Source organism: Gnatocerus cornutus, unplaced genomic scaffold, assembly GCF_029298725.1.
Source record: "Gnatocerus cornutus isolate USDA-ARS CGAHR unplaced genomic scaffold, icGnaCorn1.1 ctg00000356.1, whole genome shotgun sequence".
NCBI lineage: Eukaryota > Metazoa > Arthropoda > Insecta > Coleoptera > Tenebrionidae > Gnatocerus > Gnatocerus cornutus.
The window spans coordinates 1-12,500 of NW_028275674.1; the positions used below are offsets into that span (position 1 = coordinate 1).

At 40.3% G+C, this 12,500-nt stretch overlaps 3 non-coding genes across 3 annotated transcripts in view; all 3 read left to right on the forward strand.

Annotated features, from left to right (window-relative positions):
* The first annotated feature begins 7,984 nt into the window (after positions 1 to 7,984).
* Positions 7,985 to 9,905, forward strand: LOC148165360 (small subunit ribosomal RNA). Its single transcript, XR_015771541.1, has one exon. It is a non-coding gene; the product is annotated as a small subunit ribosomal RNA (ribosomal RNA).
* A 1,618-nt stretch (positions 9,906 to 11,523) lies between these two features.
* LOC148165361 (5.8S ribosomal RNA) lies at positions 11,524 to 11,680 on the forward strand. Its single transcript, XR_015771540.1, has one exon. It is a non-coding gene; the product is annotated as a 5.8S ribosomal RNA (ribosomal RNA).
* A 658-nt stretch (positions 11,681 to 12,338) lies between these two features.
* The window catches only part of LOC148165362 (large subunit ribosomal RNA), a 4,039-nt gene continuing 3,877 nt past the window's right edge, over positions 12,339 to 12,500 (forward strand). Inside the window, exon 1 of the ribosomal RNA XR_015771542.1 lies at positions 12,339 to 12,500. This exon is cut by the window's right edge and continues 3,877 nt beyond it. This is a non-coding gene — a ribosomal RNA (large subunit ribosomal RNA).

Here is a 12,500-nt window from a genome sequence, read left to right on the forward strand (position 1 = left end):
TTATGCTTAAAATTCAAGAAAAATACGTAAATTAACCCAGAATCTTGTAATTTTTGACATTTCTGAAGTTCCAGACCTGTCATATAGATGGCGCCATTTTTGAGTCAAAATAGGCGCCAAAATTCAAAAACAATATGTAAAATAAAGGAAAAAACAGTAATTTTTGACATTTATGAAGTTCCAGACCTGACACATAGATGGCGCCTTTTTAGGGTCAGGTCAGGTCAAATTATGCTTAACATTCAAAAAAAATACGTAAATTAACCCAGAATCTTGTAATTTTTGACATTTCTGAAGTTCCAGACCTGTCATATAGATGGCGCCATTTTTGAGTCAAAATAGGCGCCAAAATTCAAAAACAATATGTAAAATAAAGGAAAAAACAGTAATTTTTGACATTTCTGAAGTTCCAGACCTGACACATAGATGGCGCCATTTTAGGGTCAGGTCAGGTCAAATTATGCTTAAAATTCAAGAAAATACGTAAATTAACCCAGAATCTTCCAGAATCTTGTAATTTTTGACATTTCTGAAGTTCCAGACCTGTCACATAGATGGCGCCATTTTTGAGTTAAAATAGGCGCCAAAATTCAAAAACAATATGTAAAATATAGGAAAAAACAGTAATTTTTGACATTTGTGAAGTTCCAGACCTGTCACATAGATGGCGCCATTTTTGAGTCAAAATAGGCGCCAAAATTCAAAAACAATATGTAAAATAAAGGAAAAACAGTAATTTTTGACATTTATGAAGTTCCAGACCTGACACATAGATGGCGCCATTTTAGGGTCAGTTAGGTCAAATTATGCTTAAAATTCAAGAAAAATACGTAAATTAACACAGAATCTTGTAATTTTTGACATTTCTGAAGTTCCAGACCTGACACATAGATGACGCCATTTTAGGGTCAGGTCAGGTCAAATTATGCTTAAAATTCAAGAAAAATACGTAAATTAACACAGAATCTTGTAATTTTTGACATTTCTGAAGTTCCAGACCTGACACATAGATGACGCCATTTTAGGGTCAGGTCAGGTCAAAATTATGCTTAAAATTCAAGAAAAATACGTAAATTAACACAGAATCTTGTAATTTTTGACATTTCTGAAGTTCCAGACCTGTCATTTAGATGGCGCCATTTTTGAGTCAAAATAGGCGCCGAAATTCAAAAACAATATGTAAAATAAAGGAAAAAACAGTAATTTTTGACATTTCTGAAGTTCCAGACCTGACACATAGATGACGCCATTTTAGGGTCAGGTCAGGTCAAATTATGCTTAAAATTCAAGAAAAATACGTAAATTAACCAGAATCTTGTAATTTTTGACATTTCTGAAGTTCCAGACCTGTCATATAGATGGCGCCATTTTTGAGTTAAAATAGGCGCCAAAATTCAAAAACAATATGTAAAATATAGGGAAAAAACAGTAATTTTTGACATTTGTGAAGTTCCAGACCTGTCACATAGATGGCCGCCATTTTTGAGTCAAAATAGGCGCCAAAATTCAAAAACAATATGTAAAATAAAGGAAAAAACAGTAATTTTTGACATTTCTGAAGTTCCAGACCTGACACATAGATGGCGCCATTTTAGGGTCAGGTCAGGTCAAATTATGCTTAACATTCAAAAAAAAATACGTAAATTAACCCAGAATCTTGTAATTTTTGACATTTCTGAAGTTCCAGACCTGTCATATAGATGGCGCCATTTTTGAGTCAAAATAGGCGCCAAAATTCAAAAACAATATGTAAAATAAAGGAAAAAACAGTAATTTTTGACATTTCTGAAGTTCCAGACCTGACACATAGATGGCGCCATTTTAGGGTCAGGTCAGGTCAAATTATGCTTAAAATTCAAGAAAAATACGTAATTAAACCCAGAATCTTCCCAGAATCTTGTAATTTTTGACATTTGTGAAGTTCCAGACCTGTCACATAGATGGCGCCATTTTTGAGTCAAAATAGGCGCCAAAATTCAAAAACAATATGTAAAATAAAGGAAAAAACAGTAATTTTTGACATTTCTGAAGTTCCAGACCTGACACATAGATGGCGCCATTTTAGGGTCAGGTCAGGTCAAATTATGCTTAACATTCAAAAAAAATACGTAAATTAACCCAAGAATCTTGTAATTTTTGACATTTCTGAAGTTCCAGACCTGTCATATAGATGGCGCCATTTTTGAGGTCAAAATAGGCGCCAAAATTCAAAAACAATATGTAAAATAAAGGAAAAAACAGTAATTTTTGACATTTCTGAAGTTCCAGACCTGTCATATAGATGGCGCCACTAAATTATGTTTTTCGACTAACAGGTGGCGATACCAACATTAATAGTTACAGAAAGCTGTAATTTTTTTGACTTTCAAGTTTAGGTAACTGTTCTACAGATGGCGCCAGCATTGCTACAAATACAGGAACCTGTAGTTGTTTTTTTGACATTTGACATCTTGACCTAATCTATAGGTCTAAAGATCAGCAATAGAATGGACTTCAAAGTTGATAATAAAGCTTTATTTTTATTATATATCGTAAATGGATTGTGTTTAAGCATAACGTTTGAATGGTTATGCAACCGCTTAAACTAATTGTTGCCGAACTTTCGTCTTTCCTTTGCATTCTTGAATAACGGAAATATAGATGGATTATTTTTGTGCATGAATTTTAAATTGTTATGCAACCATGAAAACACTAATTATTTTCTTTTTTCGGAGTTTTTTCAGATTATTGAAAGTCTGACACAAAACCTGTCCGTAACTGCGGCGTTCTCGCCAAACGCTACAGCTTGAAAAATCTAAAATTCGCATAGTCTAAATGTCCGAGAAAAATCGAAATTAAATGAAAACGAACAAAAGTTCGGACCGAACTAACATTAATCGAAAGTGGATGTCATAATTTTAAGTCCCTAACTAAACGGGATCTAAAACCCTTTCGAAACTGTGGCGTTCGAATTTTGATGAAAATTATTCCAAGTCCAAAGTCGGAACTGAAGCGTTCACATTGAACGCTACAGTTTCGAGAATCTATTCGGAACTGAAGCGTTCACATTGAACGCTACAGTTTCGAGAATCTATTCGGAACTGAAGCGTTCACATTGAACGCTACAGTTTCGAGAATCTATTCGGAACTGAGGCGTTCACTTTGAACGTTACAGTTTCGAGAATTTATTCGGAACTGAAGCGTTCACATTGAACGTTACAGTTTCGAAAGGACAAAATTAACAAAGACCAAAAGTCCGAGAAAAATTGAAATTAAATGAAAATGAACAAAAGTTCGGACCGAACTAACATTAATCGAAAGTGGATGTCATAATTTTAAGTCCCTAACTGAACGGGATCTAAAACCCTTTCGAAACTGTGGCGTTCGAATTTTGATGAAAATTATTCTAAGTCCAAAGTCGGAACTGAAAGCGTTCACATTGAACGCTACAGTTTCGAAAATCTATTCGGAACTGAAGCGTTCACACTGGCGATTGCTTATGCAACCATGAAAGCACAAATATGAAACGCTACAGTTTCGAAAACTCATTCGGAACTGAAGCGTTCACACTGGCGATTGTTTATGCAACCATGAAAGCACAAAAATGAAACGCCACAGTTGCGAAAACTCATTCGGAACTGATGCGTTTACACCGAACGCTACAGTTTTGAAACCTCGTTCGGAACTGATGCGTTCAAAAATGTCGAAATTTTTACAAGTCCAGTTTCGGAACTGTAGCGACTGCATGGACTTAGCGCGAAAAGGACACATTCAGTGGGAACTGTAGCGGTAGGGACCCGTAAAAAAAGTAAAAAAAATAATAAAATATTTTATTTTTTGCTTTTTACCTTCCGTATACACAATTTTTTTTTTTTTTTTTTTTTTTTTTTTTTTTAAGTCCAAATTGGGAACTGTAGCGGTCAACAGAAAAAAAAACTTTTTCCATCAACCACATACAATTCCCATTTTTAATATAATATTATTATTTATATTAATATTATAATTATTCATAATATATTACTGAACATTTGCTTCTCCTCAGTTTCGTTCTTTGGTTTCCAATATCATTCACTCGATCATATTTAATTCAAGCTTGTTATCGGAGGAGAAACAAGTCTTTCACAATTTTCACCAGTTCTGCTTACCATGTGACGGATCTTTTGTTTTTCAACGGGCGGAACAATAATCGAGATTTTTACTGCTTGGTGTTTCGGGCTTTGTGTTTTATTTTATAGATCCGTCACATTATTCAAGTAAATTATTCAATTCAATTTGTCGTCTGCATTAGAGTCAAGATTATTAATTTCATCTCATTTGCAGACGACTTTGGATAAGAGCACTGGGTGGTCACGTTTTTTAACTAGCGGTGAATTAGCTAATTCGTTCGCAAAATGCACGTTACAGGCGGACTAATTCACATTTCGCTATTCATCGAGAAATTTTTATTCACAGCGGTATATTGTCTTTCTAGAGACTTACCACTTTTTATTTCATCGATGTATTTTTATTTTTAATTTAGCATAATATCATTAAACGGGGTCGCGATGTACGAGAGGTAACAGATCGTACGGACGCGCACATTTGATTTCATGTCAATCCATTCATCGTGCGTACTTGTCCGTCATCGCTGCCACTTACCATCACTACTCCCTATATATGCCACCGCGGCAGCGATCAGCTCTGAATCGCTCGATGCGTGAAACGATCGAAATCCCATAGTGCGCCGGCCGCTCGCTATGGGCGAGGGGTAGAGTAAAACGGTCTGATCGCTCGGTGCAAAAGTCCGTTTGGGTACTTAGAGACGGAATTTTAAAATTCTGATTTCGCAGATCAATTTCAAGGATTATTAGGACTCGAATGCTGTCGACCATGTTTTGTAAAAAAAGTTTTTTACGTTTTTACGGCAATTTGACTGAACGCTACAGTTTCGAAAAAAAGTCGGAACTGTGGCGTTCGATCGAAATTTTTCCAAGTCCGAAGTCGAAACTGTAGCGGTCGACCAAAATTTTTCTAAGTCCGATTCGAAACTGAGGCGTTCGACCGAAATTTTTCCAAGTCCAATTCGAAACTGTAGCGTTCGAACAAAATTTTTCTAAGTCCGAAGTCGAAACTGTAGCGTTCGGCGCTCATTCGTCTAAGTCCGAACTCGGAAGTGTAGCGGTTGACAAATTTACATTGACCAAAAGTCCGAGAAAAATCGAAATTAAATCCAAACGAACAAATGTTTGGGTCGAACTAGCATCGATAGAAGGTAGATTTTATAATTTCAAGCTCCTAATTAAACGGGATCTAAAACCCTCTGGAAACTGAGGCGTTCGAAATTTTGATGAAAATTTTTCTAAGTCCGAAATAGGAACTGTGGCGGTCGAGCGAAATTTTTCTAAGTCCGTAGTCGAAACTGAGGTGTTCGAATTTTTGATAAAAATTTTTCTAAGTCTCATGTTGGAACTGTGGCGGTCGAGCGAAATTTTTCCAAGTCCGAAGTCGAAACTGTAGCGTTCGAACGAAATTTTTCTAAGTCCGAAGTCGAAACTGTAGCGTTCGGCGCTCATTCGTCTAAGTCCGAAGTCGGAAGTGTAGCGGTTGACAAATTTACATTGACCAAAAGTACGAGAAAAATCGAAATTAAATGCAAACGAACAAATGTTTGGGTCGAACTAACATCGATAGAAGGTAGATTTTATAATTTCAAGCTTCTAATTAAACGGGATCTAAAACCCTCTGGAAACTGAGGCGTTCGAAATTTTGATGAAAATTTTTCTAAGTCCGAAATAGGAACTGTGGCGGTCGAGCGAAATTTTTCTAAGTCCGTAGTCGAAACTGAGGTGTTCGAATTTTTGATAAAAATTTTTCTAAGTCTCATGTTGGAACTGTGGCGGTCGAGCGAAATTTTTCCAAGTCCGAAGTCGAAACTGTAGCGTTCGAACGAAATTTTTCTAAGTCCGAAGTCGAAACTGTAGCGGTCGACCAAAATTTTTCTAAGTCCGATTCGAAACTGAGGCGTTCGACCGAAATTTTTCTAAGTCCAATTCGAAACTGTGGCGGTCGAGCGAAATTTTTCTAAGTCCGAAGTCGAAACTGTAGCGTTCGGCGCTCATTCGTCTAAGTCCGAAGTCGGAAGTGTAGCGGTTGATAAATTTACATTGACCAAAAGTCCCAGAAAAATCGAAATTAAATGCAAACGAACAAAAGTTACGGTCGAACTAACACCAAACAAGGGTGGCTGTGATAATTTCAAACCCCTAACTAAACGGGATCTAAAACCCTCTGGAAACTGAGGCGTTCGAAATTTTGATGAAAATTATTCTAAGTCCGAAGTCGGAACTGAGGTGTTCGGTCGAAATGCCGTAAAAACGTAAAAAATATTTTTTTCAAAACACCGTTAACGGCATTCGAGTCCTAATGACCCTTGAAATTGATCTGCGAAATCAGAATTTTAAAATTCCGTCTCTAAGTACCCAAACGGACTTTTGCACCGAGCGATCAGACCGATTTACCCGACCCCTCGCCCATAGCGAGCGGCCGGCGCGCTATGGGATTTCGACCGTTTCGCGCATCGAGTGATTCAGAGCTGAACGCTGCCGCGCTGGCATATATAGGGATAGTAGTGGTGGTATGTAGCAGCGGACAAAAGCGTACGATCGAAATGTGATTTTATGTGCGTCCGATTATCTTGTTACCTCTCGTACACCGCGACTTACCCGTAGTTGGGACGATGGCCGGAATGTGTACCCTGTGGACCCACCATCGTTTGAGGGATGACAAATCTTGCCATTGACCATGCACAGCGAGATTGCGGATGCGGCGAGCGTTTCTATGTTAGCGGTCCAAATGCAATCAAAGATTTTATGTGTTCGTGTCAGAACGACCAAAAATTAACAAATGCGTCAACTCACTAAAGTCCGAGCGAGAATTTTGAAATAAATAAAATTTCATAAACTCGTAACGTGTGAATATTTCTAAAGAGAAATCTCACAATAAACCGTCGCTTTCAATCTAGCGAAGAGTATGGAGAATGTTTGAACTTTTGCTTGTCGACGACGATATTTTTTCTTTACGATAAAATTTCAAGTCGATGTGCCCAAAAATCTCTAAATTTTGAACTGGGAAATTATTTCTTCGTCCGATGAATCGCATTGATCTCTGTTTTTGACGAAAAAAAGACGGATAAAATGCAGCATTCAATCAAGGATATAAAATAAAAGAAAAATTTTCCGTAAAAACTATATTACAATGGAGGATTATGTTTCTACTTTTCGTCCGATGAGTCGCAACAAAAATAAGTAATCCATCCGTCGTTGTTCGTTTAGTCGATCTGAATGCACTGTAAAAATTTATTAAAGTAAAATGTTACGTTTGCATTTCATGAATTTTGACAAACGTGTACCGAAATGTGTACAAATTATTTATTTCGACGACGACGACAACTTAGAACGGATGAATAAAATTAATTGTTGCAAGATTCAAACAAGGATGAAAAAGTCATAGAAAATTATTCCGTAACCATGATATTGGATTATTTTTTCTTCACTCTCTCCTCCGATGAGTCGCAACAAATAAAAATCCATAAATCAATTCATCCGTCGTTGTTCGTTTAGTCGATCTGAATGCACTGTAAAAATTTATTAAAGTAAAAATGTTACGTTGCATTTCATGAATTTTGACAAACGTGTACCCCGAAGTGTGTACAAATTATTTATTTCGACGACGACGACAACTTAGAACGGATGAATAAGAATAAAATTGTTGCAGGAGATTCAATCAAGGATGATGTGAAAAAAATGTCGAAAAATTTTCCATCCAGAAAGATCGCGTGGCGTTACGTCTCTTCTTACGAGGTTTTCGTTTCGCAGACACGCACACTTTCTTCAAAACAATAATAGGAAAGTGTTCAGTTTTTTATAAGAGCAGCAGGTGTCTTTCCGAAATTCTACGATTATTGTAGCTTATATGACTAGAAGGAAAGAAAGACTAAAACTCTCTTATTTTAAAACAAGAACGCAGTTCCCTGGTTGATCCTGCCAGTAGTCATATGCTTGTCTCAAAGATTAAGCCATGCATGTCTCAGTACAAGCCAAATTAAGGTGAAACCGCGAAAGGCTCATTAAATCAGTTATGGTTCCTTAGATCGTACCCACATTTACTTGGATAACTGTGGTAATTCTAGAGCTAATACATGCAAACAGAGCTCCAACCGGAAACGGAAGGAGCGCTTTTATTAGATCAAAACCAATCGGTGGCGGTCTCCGTCATCGTACAACTTGGTGACTCTGAATAACTTTACGCTGATCGCACGGTCTCGCACCGGCGACGCATCTTTCAAATGTCTGCCTTATCAACTGTCGATGGTAGGTTCTGCGCCTACCATGGTTGTAACGGGTAACGGGGAATCAGGGTTCGATTCCGGAGAGGGAGCCTGAGAAACGGCTACCACATCCAAGGAAGGCAGCAGGCGCGCAAATTACCCACTCCCGGCACGGGGAGGTAGTGACGAAAAATAACGATACGGGACTCATCCGAGGCCCCGTAATCGGAATGAGTACACTCTAAACCCTTTAACGAGGATCAATTGGAGGGCAAGTCTGGTGCCAGCAGCCGCGGTAATTCCAGCTCCAATAGCGTATATTAAAGTTGTTGCGGTTAAAAAGCTCGTAGTCGAATCTGTGTCCCGCGCCGCCGGTTCATCGTTCGCGGTGTCAACTGGCGTGCCGCGGGACGTCCTGCCGGTGGGCTTAGCTCGAGAGGGCGGCCCAACTCAATCCCGCCGCGGTGCTCTTCATTGAGTGTCGAGGTGGGCCGGCACGTTTACTTTGAACAAATTAGAGTGCTTAAAGCAGGCTAAAACTTCGCCTGAATACTGTGTGCATGGAATAATGGAATAGGACCTCGGTTCTATTTTGTTGGTTTTCGGAACCCCGAGGTAATGATTAATAGGAACGGATGGGGGCATTCGTATTGCGACGTTAGAGGTGAAATTCTTGGATCGTCGCAAGACGGACAGAAGCGAAAGCATTTGCCAAAAACGCTTTCATTGATCAAGAACGAAAGTTAGAGGTTCGAAGGCGATCAGATACCGCCCTAGTTCTAACCATAAACGATGCCAGCTAGCGATCCGCCGACGTTCTTCCGATGACTCGGCGGGCAGCTTCCGGGAAACCAAAGCTTTTGGGTTCCGGGGGAAGTATGGTTGCAAAGCTGAAACTTAAAGGAATTGACGGAAGGGCACCACCAGGAGTGGAGCCTGCGGCTTAATTTGACTCAACACGGGAAACCTCACCAGGCCCGGACACCGGAAGGATTGACAGATTGAGAGCTCTTTCTTGATTCGGTGGGTGGTGGTGCATGGCCGTTCTTAGTTGGTGGAGCGATTTGTCTGGTTAATTCCGATAACGAACGAGACTCTAGCCTGCTAAATAGGCGTATTTCGACATCCCAAAGGCCCGTCGATCCTGGGTTCGCCCGGTGGTCGTGCGCGGTTTTTACTGTCGGCGTACAAACAATTCTTCTTAGAGGGACAGGCGGCTTCTAGCCGCACGAGATTGAGCAATAACAGGTCTGTGATGCCCTTAGATGTTCTGGGCCGCACGCGCGCTACACTGAAGGAATCAGCGTGTCCTCCCTGACCGAGCGGTCCGGGTAACCCGCTGAACCTCCTTCGTGCTAGGGATTGGGGCTTGCAATTGTTCCCCATGAACGAGGAATTCCCAGTAAGCGTGAGTCATAAGCTCGCGTTGATTACGTCCCTGCCCTTTGTACACACCGCCCGTCGCTACTACCGATTGAATGATTTAGTGAGGTCTTCGGACCGGTACGCGATGGCGTTTCGACGTCGTCGATGTCGCTGGGAAGATGACCAAACTTGATCATTTAGAGGAAGTAAAAGTCGTAACAAGGTTTCCGTAGGTGAACCTGCGGAAGGATCATTAACGTGTCCTCGTACACACGAATTTTGACATATGTATAATTTATTATTATGCATTTTTATTTGATCGTGTCGATGTACACTTTATGTTTTTACAACACCGTCGTCGATGACATGGAGTCGACGGCACGATCTTTTGTCGTGCCGTTGCTTGTTTCTTTTTGAAACACCGTGTGTACGACGTTTTGAACTACGAATCGTACATATTCGGAAAAACAATAGCGTTACGCTGGCCCGCAGCGCCGGTCCTTGCGATCGAGTTTTTCACCTTTTTTGAACGAGAAAAACCGAATTCGCTCGGGCATACGGCTGTTTCTTCGGGTACCTAGATTTTTTGATTTTTTTTGTACTATCTCTCGATCTTTTCCAATGATGGAAAAAAGGAGGGACGCTTTCGGTTTTTCGACCGGATCGCGGAAAGTTGTGAACTCCACCGCGAAAGTCGAAAGACGTTAGAAGTCCTCTTTTTTCGGACACACGGAGAGGATGTAGCAGAGTAGTCGAGAAAGAAGAAAATCGCAGGTGTCGAATTAGGTTACGACTCCGTGGGTTTTAAATGATTTACGCCCGGCTACGGGACCGGCGAGAAACGCTCCCGATTTTACGATTCGCGTGAATGATGTTCGTCGTTAGACGCTTCAAAGAGTTTTTTGAAAGCGCCGTTAAACGAGCGATCACACACACACATCACACCTTGCTTTTTTAATGTTTTTGGTAGATGTGGTAAAGTGATTTCGTTAGAAACGGTAAAATTCTCTTTACGGAGCGTACGACTGCACCATTTCAAAATTATATACACCGTCAATCGTCATTAAGTCACGATATAGAACGGTAAACTTGAGGATTTTATGTTAGACGCTCAGTCTGGCACGTCTATAGATTTTTTCGTCAAAATTCACGATCTGTCTTCGGTTTGGCGACGAAAAAATATAGAAAGAAAATTGAAACACGAACACAAAGACCGCCCGCGAAAATCTCTTTTCGCTTACGGCGGATACTAATTCGCTTTTTCATAACGAGTACGATGATGTAATGATGTGTTGATTCCGATCGATCAAAAACCGTCTCTTCGTCACACTTTTTAAAGTGCTTGACACACGCACACTAAATGAAAGACACAATAAAGGAAAACTACCGAAAATGTAGTTTATGAGAGAAAGCAGCATTATTTATTAAAATTATTGCTGAGAAAAAGGAAATTGGCAAATTCCTAATTAAAATCGTATCGAACATGTCCCATCTTCACACATACATGCTCGTACTTTGCGTGTAAAAGCGGAGACCGCGTGAAAAAGAAAAGTGCTTCTTTTTCGGTGCGCGGATACAAATTTGTGTTTGGGTTAATATTTTTTTTAATTTTTTCGTACGCGTAAAACTGAGACCGACGATCGCGTTCCCTTTCAGACGAGAAAGTACGGACGAAAGACAATTAAGAGCGAGAATCATAAATATCCATACCACAACACCGAAATTTTAGACGTGGCACGTTTCGGAACCACGAAGATCATTTTCGTTTCGGATGTACGCACGTACGCAAAAATTTTTGCAAGACGTGTATAGACAGCTGGACGATCGGCATGATCGGGGTTCTTGTGGAACGAGCGTTTAAATTTTAAAAAGATTACCCTGAACGGTGGATCACTTGGCTCGTGGGTCGATGAAGAACGCAGCTAATTGCGCGTCAACTTGTGAACTGCAGGACACATGAACATCGACATTTCGAACGCACATTGCGGTCCTCGGATATAATGTTCCCGGACCACTCCTGGCTGAGGGTCGTGTCAATTTCAAAGACTGCTCGGTTTTCGTTTTCGGACGAAAACGTCGGAGCGTGTTGGATGTGTTGCGACGCGTCGAATAGGTACTCATTAATGTACGTGATCGTCACTTACGTCACGATATAACGACGCACGCCTCGAACGTGTGCCGAGACGTTTACTCGAGCGTGTTTTTTCGTCAAAAAGGACGGGACGGGTATGCTTTGTATTTTTTTTTTACAAAGTCCGTCGGACGTCCACCTTGCGAATCATAAATACGAAAGTGTTTACGTCGGCACATGTTCTTGCGTGGTGTGTCGTAGAATCGTGTGTTTGTGTGCGTTTCTCGTGCAGCGAGTAAATTTGCGCGACATCTTAAGACGCGAAAGCGACCAACTACTACTTGTTGTAGTTGTTGGCTGGTCTTTCGGCGTAGCACGTCCTATTTCTTCAACATGTCGTCATTTAAAAAAAAAAATGGCGTTTTAAGGTTGAGAACGTTATAGACGGTCGTCGTGTCCGAGACGTGTAATGCAAATCGCGACAGACGTCAGATCGTAAGCGTTTCTGTAAACTTAGCCATTTTTTAAAAAGAAAAATGACGAACACGTATAGCAAGGAATGGGAGACGTGTCGTGATCGTCGAAATGACCGAATGAAAAATTTTTATTTTTCATATGCGACCTCAGAGCAGGTGAGACTACCCGCTGAATTTAAGCATATTACTAAGCGGAGGAAAAGAAACTAACTAGGATTCCCTCAGTAGCGGCGAGCGAACAGGGAGAAGCCCAGCACCGAATCCCGCGGCCGAAACCGGACGCCGGGAAATGTGGTGTTAGGGA